This window comes from Equus asinus, chromosome 23 (assembly GCF_041296235.1).
Source record: "Equus asinus isolate D_3611 breed Donkey chromosome 23, EquAss-T2T_v2, whole genome shotgun sequence".
NCBI lineage: Eukaryota > Metazoa > Chordata > Mammalia > Perissodactyla > Equidae > Equus > Equus asinus.
In genome coordinates, this window is record NC_091812.1 from 21,740,394 (window position 1) to 21,750,227 (window position 9,834).

General features: G+C 42.5%; 1 long non-coding RNA gene across 2 annotated transcripts in view; it reads right to left on the reverse strand.

The window, feature by feature from the left end:
- LOC123280279 (uncharacterized) overlaps window positions 1-8,419 on the reverse strand; it is a 34,360-nt gene extending 25,941 nt beyond the window's left edge. The window contains exons 1-2 of one of the 2 annotated variants that reach the window (XR_011497504.1): window positions 8,220-8,419; window positions 6,779-6,976 (exon numbers count right to left, since the gene is read on the reverse strand). This is a non-coding gene — a long non-coding RNA (uncharacterized lncRNA). The remainder of the gene's footprint in view (window positions 1-6,778; window positions 6,977-8,219) is intronic. The other variant, XR_006519083.2, reaches the window with a different exon arrangement.
- Between the last annotated feature and the right edge of the window lie 1,415 nt (window positions 8,420-9,834).

The window sequence follows — 9,834 nt, forward strand, 5'->3', positions numbered from 1 at the left end:
AAAATCAATAAAGAAATAAATACTTGAACAACACTATAAACTAGCTAGACTATGAGACATTTAAAGAAGACTAAATCCAACAATAGCAGGATACATTTTTCTCTCAAGTACACATGGATCATGCTCCAGGACAGCTCATATGTTAGGCCATAAAACAAGTCTCAATAAATTTGAGTGAACTAAAGTCATATGAAGTATGTTCTCCAACTACAATTAGCAATCAATAACTGGGGGCCAGGCCTGTGGCCAAGTGGTTAAGTTCGTGCTCTCTGCTTCAGCGGCCCAGGGTTTCACCGGTTCAGATCCTGGGCATGGACATGGCACCGCTCATCAAGCCATGCTGAGGCAGCATCCCATATACCACAACTAGAAGGACCCACAACTAAAAATATACAACTATATACCAGGGGGCTTTGGGGAGAAAAAAAGGAAAAATAAAATCTTAAAAAAAATAAAAGACATCAACTGAAGGAAATATGAGAAATTTACAAATATGTGGAAATTAAACAACACACTTTTAAACAACTAGTGGGTCAAAGAAGAAATCACAAGGGAAATTAGAAAACACATTGGGATGAACGCAAACAAAAACACAACATGCTAAAACTTACGGGATGCAACAAAAGCAGTGCTCAGAGGGAAATCTATAGTTGTAAATGCCTATATTAAAAAAGAAGAAAAGATCTCAAATCAATAACCTAGCCTTCCACCTTACAAAACTACAAAAAGTAGAGCAAACTAAACCCAAAGCCTGCAGAATTGAGGAAATAATAAATATTAGAGCAGAAATAAATGAAATAAAGAAGAGATAAGCAATAGAGAAAATTAGTGAAACCAAAATCAGTTCTTTGAAAAGATAAACCTGACAAATTTTTAGCTAGACTACAAGAAAAAAACAGAGAAATTCAAATTACTAAAATCAAGAATTCAAGATACTATTTCTGACCTTACAAACATAAAAAGAATTATAAAGGAATACTATGAACAATCGTTTGTCAACAGATTAGATAATAAAGATGAAATGGGGGCCAGCCCAGTGGCGCAGCAGTTAAGTTCACACGTTTTGCTTCTCAGCGGCCCGGGGTTCGCTGGTTCAGATCCCAGGTGCGGACATGGCACCGCTTGGTAGGTGTCCCACATATAAAGTAGAGGAAGATGGGCACGGATGTTAGCTCAGGGCCAGGCTTCCTCAGCAAAAAAGAGGAGGACTGTCAGTAGTTAGCTCAGGGCTAACCTTCCTCAAATAAATAAATAAATAAATAAAATATAAAGATGAAATGGATAAATTTCTAGAAAGACAGAAACTACCAAAACTGAATCAAGAAGAAATTGACTATCTGAATAGGCCTATAACAAATAGAGAATTGAATTAATAATCAAAACTTCCCACAAAGAAAACCCCAAGCTCAGATGACTTCATTTGTGAATGCTACCAAACACTTAAAGAAGAATTAACACCAATCTTTAAGAAACTCTGGCAAAAACCATGAGGAAGGAACACTTCCCAACTCACTACCCCGATCCCAAATAGACAAATAAATCACAAGAAAACTACAGATCAATATCACTTTTCAATATAGATGTAAAAATCCTCAATAAAATATAAGCACACTAACTCCAGCAACGTATAAAAAGGATTATACAGTATGATAAGTGGGATTTATCCCAGGAAGGCACTGTTGACCCAATATATGAAAATCAATCAATGTAATACACCACATTAATAAAATAAAGGACAAAAAACACATGGTCATTTCAATAGATACAGAGAAAATATTTGACAAAATCCAATATCTTTTCATGGTAGAAACACTCAACAAACTAGGAAAAGAAACTTCTTCAACTTTTTCAAGAGCATCTAAGAGAAATCCACAGTTAACCTCATATGTAATGGGAAAAAACCAAAAACTTTCCCCCATAGATCACGAACAAGAATGTCTTCTCTTGCCAATTCTGTTCAACATTATGCTGGAGGTTCTAGCCTGGGCAATTAAGCAGGGTAACAAAGTAACAGGCATACAAATTGGAAATAAAGAATTAAAACTATCTCTATTCTCAGATGACATGATCTTGTAAATTCTACAGAATACACAAACTATTAGAGCTAATAAATGAGTTCAACAAGGTTGCAGGATATAAAGTCAATATTCAAAAATCTACTGTATTTCCATATACTAGCAATGAATAATCCAAAAATGAAATAGCACGATTCTATTTATAATAGCATTGTGACCAGAAACCAGGCAAGGAAAGGGTTAATGAAAATCTGATCCATACCAACACAGTCTGTCAGATGTTTTCCAGACAAGGAGAAAACTAAGTGTGCTGTTTTTCAGAAGTTGATGTACTTCTTCTTGGAGAGGTTGCCATCCTACAGTGAAACTCACACATGGTTGCAGCAGGACCCCTGCAAATTGCTGCAGCTCTAAGTGTCCAAAAGTTACCTTGGACCAGTTATGTAATGGCATGTTTCATTGAGCTCCTTATGTAATGGCCTGTACATGGGCCCTGATTAGGCCCAGTTGTTACAGAGCTGTAACATATCCTCTGCTCTCTGGGGTCTAAAGTCTCCACAGGCACTAAGCTCGAGGTAGGCACTGCTTTGGGAGCAATCCCTGGTGTTCTCCATTGCTTGTGCAAGCAATAAACCTTTTTTCTTCACCCACTTCAACCTTGGTTGTGCTTTTCAGTTCCATATTCACCAAGAGACAGACCCATTGACTTTGGTTACAGCATCATAAACAATAAAGTACTCAGAAATTAGCAAAATGAGTGCAAGACCTGTACATTGTAAACAAAATATCATTAGAAGAAATTAAAGAAGACTTAAACAAATGGAAAGATATCCCATGTTCACAGATTAGAAGATTTAGTATTGTTACTACAGCAATAATACTCAAATTGATTTCCAGATTCAAGGCCATCTTTATCAAAATCCCAGCTGCCTGTTTTGCAGAAATTGGCAAACTCATCCTAAAATTTCATATAAAAATGCAAGGGACCTGGAATAGCCAAAACAACCTTGAAAAACAAGAACAGAGTTGGAGGACTCACACTTCTGGATTTTGAAACTTAATATATAGCTACAGCAATCAAGGCAGTGTGGTACCAGCATAAGGACAGATAGATCGATCCATGGAATATAATTGAGAATCCAGAGATAAACCTGTACATTTATGGACAATTGATTTTCAATAAGGGTACCAAGACGATTCAAAGGAAAAAGAATAGTCTTTTCAACAAAAGGACAAGTGGATATCCACATACAAAATAATGAAGTTGGGCCCATTCCTCACATCATACAAAAAAAATTAACTTGAAGTGGATCAAAGATCTAGATGTAAGAGCCAAAACTACAAAACTCTTAGAAGAAAACATAGGCATAAATCTCAGTGACCTTAAATTCAGCAATGTTTTTAAACATGACACAAAAAGCACCAGAAACACAATAAAAAACGGATAAATTGAACTCATCAAATGTAAACAGTTTTGTGCTTCAAAGGACACCATAAAGAAAGTGAAGACAACCCACAGAATGGGAGAAAATATTTTCAAATGATACATCTAATCAGAGTCTAGTATCTAAAATATATAAAGAAGTTTTACAACTCCAATAAAAACACAAATAATCCAATTTCAAAATGAGTAACAGATATGAATAGATATTTCTGCAAAGAAGATATACAAATGTCCAATAAGCCCATGAAAAGATGCTCAACATCCTCAGTCTTTAGGGAAATGCAAGTCAAAAACCCACTGAAATACCACTTCACACCCACCAGGATGGCTATTTAAAAAAACAAAGATGGTGAGGATACGGAGAAACTGGAACTCTCATACATTGCTAAGGTACAGCTGCTCTGAAAAATGGTTTGACATTTCCTCAAAAAGTTAAACACAGAGTTACCGTATAACCCAGCACTTCCACTACTAGATATATACCCAAGAGAGTTGACAACATATGTTCATGCACAAAAAATTGCAAATGAATGTTGATAACAACATTATTCATAATATCCCCAAAGTGGAAACTACTCAAATGTTCATCAACTGATGAATGGATAAACAAAATGCAGTATATCCATATAATGGAATATCATTTAGCCATGAAAAAGAATGAGGTAGTGATGCATGCTACAACATGAGTGAATCCTGAAAACATTACGCCAGGTGCAAGTAAAGCCAGAGACGAAAGGGCATATATTGTATGATTCCATTTTTATATGTCCAGAATTGACAAGTTCACAGAGACAGAAAGTAGATTAGTCATTTCCAGGGACTTGGGTGTTGGGAGAATGGAGAATGACTACTAACGGGTACAGAGCTTCTTTGGGGACGATGAAAATGTTCTGGAAAGATACAGTGCTGATGGTTGCACAACACCGATTAGACTAAAAACCACAGACATATACTTTCAATGGGTAAATTTAATGGTATATGACTTATATCTCAATATTTTAAAAAGTAAGTCAGATCACAGCATTCTTCTTTTCAAAACACTCCAAGAGCTTCATGTCGCAGAGAAGGAGTTAAAAGAATACACGACTTTACAGAGCCAGGCTTCCCACTGCTTCTCTGAGGTCCCCTCCAGCCACACTGCCTCTGTTCTGTTCTTCAAACCTGCCTTCCTGATCCCATATCAGGGCCTTTGCACTTGCTGTCCCCTCAGCCCTCCACATACCTGCACAATTAACTTCTGTGCCTCCTGACGTCCATGCTTGAGTGTCCCCTTTTCAGTGAGGTCTTCCCTAACCACATGCCCCAGCACTTCTTGTCCCCATCCCTAGTTGGTTTTTTCCTTTTGCATTTATCACTATCTCATATACAACATGCTTTTCTTATTTATTTCTTAATTATTTATCGTCTGTCTCCTCCCACTAGAATTTAAGCTCCATGATAGCAGGAATTTCTGCCTGCTTGCTCACCGTTATATGTATTGCTCTCTACTGGGCACACAGTAGGTCCTGATTAAATATCTGTTGGTGACTACAGAACGGATGAATGCCGACAGGGGTAAACAGATTTGGAGCACCTGTCCTGAGGACGTGAGCTTTTCCAGCTTCAAACTGACATATTAATGACTTTTGGAATAACCTTTTCTGAAGGTTGGATACTGCCTGCTATCAAAGAGTGATTCAAGCAAAAGGTCTGCAGGATATTTTCTGACACCTGCTAGTTAATCATCATAACCACACATGAAAGCGGCGAGCCCCAGGCTCTTTCTTTCAGCAGCTGAGCGTGAGCCTTGCTCAGCTTCTAATCTTTGATCCTCATGTTTCAGTTGCATTTCTGTCTAGGTTTCACCCAACGACACGGACTGCGGGTAACTCTCTCTCCCAGCACATCTGTGCTTTGAGTCTAACTGTGGGCCAGCTCTGTAGACTAAAAGACTTTCTGGGCGTGTGTGTCGACAGGAGGAGGAGCCCTCCGGCAGGAACTCCACACAGCTGACCCCACAGCCTCCTGAGCTCCAGACGGCATCTTCGTTGAGTTTAAATGGGCCTTCCACCTGAGCCCTGCAGGAGTACCTGTGATGGCAAACATTTAAGAGCAGGATTGATGCACAGACTTTGATGTTTTTAACTTTTGATTCATTCACCTTAGGGATTCAGCCTCTCTTTGACTATGAACCTAAAAGATGAGAGAGAAGTTGCTTGGACTTCTAAAAAAGCTATAGTGCTTTCTGGAACTGAGCCTTAGCATGAAGAAATCCCTCTGTACTTCTGCCATCTCGATTCTCTATTTTGCAGATAAAATAGCTATTGCTTCGTGTCTGTGTAGTGCATAGCAAAAAGATAGGAAACAGAAAAAATTCAAAGGACTATCTCTGTTTCCTTCAAAATCTCCTTCTGCTCTGGCATCCTTAAATGTCTGTCCTGTTTATTCACAAAACATTTTCTCTGGAGCTGATCCTGTCCATGCCAATGATTTTCAGTAGCACCTGTACTCCAAATTACACAATCCAGCCCCAATTTCACACCTGTGTTTGGTCCACCTAAACGTCCCACAGGCTCTGCAGGTTCATTCTATTCAAGGCTGACACATTATCTTTCCACCAAAACAAAATAAAAATCTTCTAACAACAAATAACAAACCTACTTCTCCTTCTGTTGCCAAGCCTGATTCATGGCATTACCTCCTCCCACTCAGCAAAACCAGGAAGTTCAACATCCCTGCTCTGACTCTAGGCAAATTCTGTCAGTCATAAGTCACCGCTTTGATGCTATTCCAACGAACGTCCTAATTCTTCCTGACTATGTATATTTTGAAAGATTACCTCCTGCCCACCATCAAAAGCTGACATTGGGGCTTCCTTCTGCTCACTATCAGAGAGCTGGCTGCCCTCTGCTCCCACTTTCTACCATTAATTACTCAGGTGCCCATGGAAATGAAATCAGTTGTTTTCCCCAAGCCCTGCTGGCTGCCCTGGCACTGGCAGGGTTCTGCTGTGCTCTAAGGAAGATCTGGCTCCAAATGCCAGCCTACCACCTCCTGCCTGCACGAGCTTGGATACGGTATTTGAGCAATTCGTGAGTGTCAGTTTCTTCATCTCTAAAGTGGACATAAACTGATATCTATCTCAGAGAGTGATTGTGAAGATTAAATAAAGAATGTCTAGCACCTGAAACATAACCATTAGTGTGTCCTAAAATTAATTCTTTATCTGTCTGTTTCAAGTGACTACTCCCATCCCTCTCCTGAAGAAGGTAGCCCAAATGCATTTTGTCACCACCACGCTGACAAACCGGAAGTGTCCCAGGGCTCTGTTCCATCCTACCTCAACCAGACTCTGCGGGGAGGTCTCCGTCACTTCCGTTCAGTGTTTCCCAGCGCACGTTCTGCAGAACAGGGGCTCTGCAAGTCGCTCTTAGAAAACAGGTGCCACGGGAAATGAGTGTGAGAAATGCTGCGTGTTGCAGCTTCATCTTGAGGAGTCACAATACACACTCGCTTTCATAAGCTTCTGAAAAAAGCCCTGTGGTAAAAAATATACATTTAATCAAATGTTTTGCACAGTTATTTGACTGTAAGCTCTTTTCTTGCGTGAAACAACTTTTATTTTCCCAAGAGACAGACTGTAGTTTGCTCACTTGGCCTTAATCAGCTGAGTCCTTTCGTCACATTTTAGCAACAATACACAATTCATAAGTTTGAACTGGAGGAAGTACCTTCTAGACTGATATTCTAGAACCAGCTGCCCTTACTTATTGTATGCCACGCATGTAACAACACAGAAGTCTGACCTATAAACAAGGTATCATAATAAGGCATCGTAAAAGCACAGGGTATTAGAGACTCATTGATTTGCTCATTCTATTGAGCTGGGCCTCCCCAGACCTCCAAGGCAGGCTGTGCAAATATCACAGGTCCGTGTTTATGTCAGGGACGACTATACTGCGGGATCCTCATTAGTGCAGAGGCCGTTCCTCTTCCATTTCACCACCAGGCTGCCTCCTGACAGGCAGATGAGGCTCAGGGTTCCCAGGGTCCAGGCCCAGCCCTCAAGTTCAGCCAGGGCTGCGGCGGTCTGCATCAATCCTGAGGTCCCCTCCGATCGTCCAGTCAAGGATGAGGCTCAGGACTGAGAAACCTATTGTCCAGCGCACATGCATTATTCTCAACGAGCACACGATTGCTTTACCAGCGTGGGTTCTTTGTTCTTTTGAACTCTAAGTGTAAGCCAGGGATTGGAGCTAAGGGCTTCTCACATTTCGAGCCCTAGGCTCTGCTACCGCCGCATTCCTCCTAGGGAGACATCCTGTGCATCCAAGCTCCGCTTTCTAGAGGAGCTTCTGTTAAGGAGACCGCAGCCAGAATTAACTGGAATAAACACTTTGGGCCACTGCGTTGCGGAAAGAACAGGAGCGAAGGACGAGGCTGCCCCCAAGTGGGAAATCCTCAAAGAGCAGCGACGCTTCAGTTTACACCTTAGTTCAAGGAACCGAACGGGCGCTGTATTTCCAGCTCCAAGACAGCCCCCACCCGTGAGAGCCGCTGCGGAGGAACCTGGGGTGCGGACTCTTTTACCATTATGGGGTCGTAGTGGGGGTAGAGGGGCTTTGAGAAAAAAGAATAGGCGAACGCAATGTCTCCCAGCCTCCCAACCCTATAAAGCATCCGGATTTAACCGGGTCCTCCCCTGGGAGATTTTGACTTAGCAGGCCAGGAGTGGGACCCTGGGGTCTGGATTTCTAACCAGTGTGATTCTGGTTTCTAACCAAGTGATTCTGGTCATCTGGCAGATTTGGAGATCTGGGCTGGGAAGCAACTTGCTGTTTTCTTGTCCCGTCCAGAGCAGGGGCCGAGCTCTCGCGGGTCACGAACCGCAGAAGCCGCGGTCGTCCCTGTGCTTTCCCGCAGTCGCCAGCCGCCACTCCCCGGTCTCCGCTGCAGCCGCTGCCAGAGCCGGCCCCGCGCCGCCCCGCCGCCGCGGTTTCCATGGCGACCCGCGCCGCGCCGCTTCCACCCGGCAGCGTCCGGTTCCACCGCGCTGCCCCGGCGCCGGCCGCCGACGAGACGGGGATTCTGTCTAGGACAGTCAGGCTAAGAAGTAACTGTTATTATTATCATCATTTTGCTTATTGATTTGAGTATTTCTTCTGCCCATTTCTTATTTAAAATAAGCTTTAAGAGTTTTTTGGTTTTGTTTTGCTGGTGGGGAGGGAGGAGCAGAGGAGCACGTGCGATATGTCTTTCTAGTACTTTTATGTAACATTTTCACCTTCAGATTCAAATGCTTGCGACAGACGGACCGACCCGCTGGCTGAAAGAATTCATGATTTGTACCTGCCTTAGTGATTGACCTTTGGATGCCCTTCCTTTACTGTCAGGTCCCGCCTTTCTCTCCATGGGCTGCTGCCGCAGCTGAACCAGCTGGAGGACTTGCTCTAACCTGTGAGCTCTGGCTCATTCTATCAACCTCCCTTAGGAGAGGGCACCCCTTCTGGACGCGCTGGCGGTTCTGGTGGTCAACCCTTCGGCCTGGGCATTCCCTCACAGGGCTCCACAGTCAGCAAGGCCCCGGTGTTTCAGCTAGTCAGGTCCACCCAGGGGGCCTATCAGCTTTTATTTTTGGTTATCCAGGATGACCGCCGGATGACCTCTGAGTCAGGGTGCTTCCCCGGGGCAGTTTGGCTGTTTAGGATGACCTGAGGCTAAAGGGGAATCTAGACCTCTCAGGAGGCCAGTTGATGTGCAATGGGGGAGAAGTGGGGAGCGGCGCTGCTTTTACTTTTCACAGTAACCCAGTGGGGACCTATTATTGTGTAACTCCGTTGTACAGCAGAGGAAAGGGAGGCACCGAGAATTCCAGAAACTTGCCCAGTGGTGGAGTCCAGAATTAAACCCACACAGCGTCTGGCTTCCAACCTCACAATCAATACTCTGAATTTAGCTTCATTTTCTTTTGCCCTAATGGAGGTTTTATTCAAGCCCTACCACCTCATTCATTTAATTTAAGTCAATTCATGCACTTATTAACAGTGAGCTGTTTCATTTCTGCTCCACCCCCTTGTTCCGCTGGGTCGAACGTAACCATATCCATTTTATTGACTTTTGTATCTGGCACACAGTAGGCTCTCAGGAAAGTGTGACAAATGAATAAAGAACAAAAAGAATGAGTGTTTCAGAGTTTTTGCATTTATCATATAAATTTGGAGGAGAAGGAAACATAACAGGTTAACAATTACCTTTTCTGGAACATGCACCTAAGATATTCTATCCCCATTTATTCCTGTAGCATGAGATAGGGAAGGAGTGTAAGTCCCATTTTTTCCCCTCTTTTTATGAATGAGGAAACTGACATTAAGACATAATGCTTACTCGTGGGAAGCT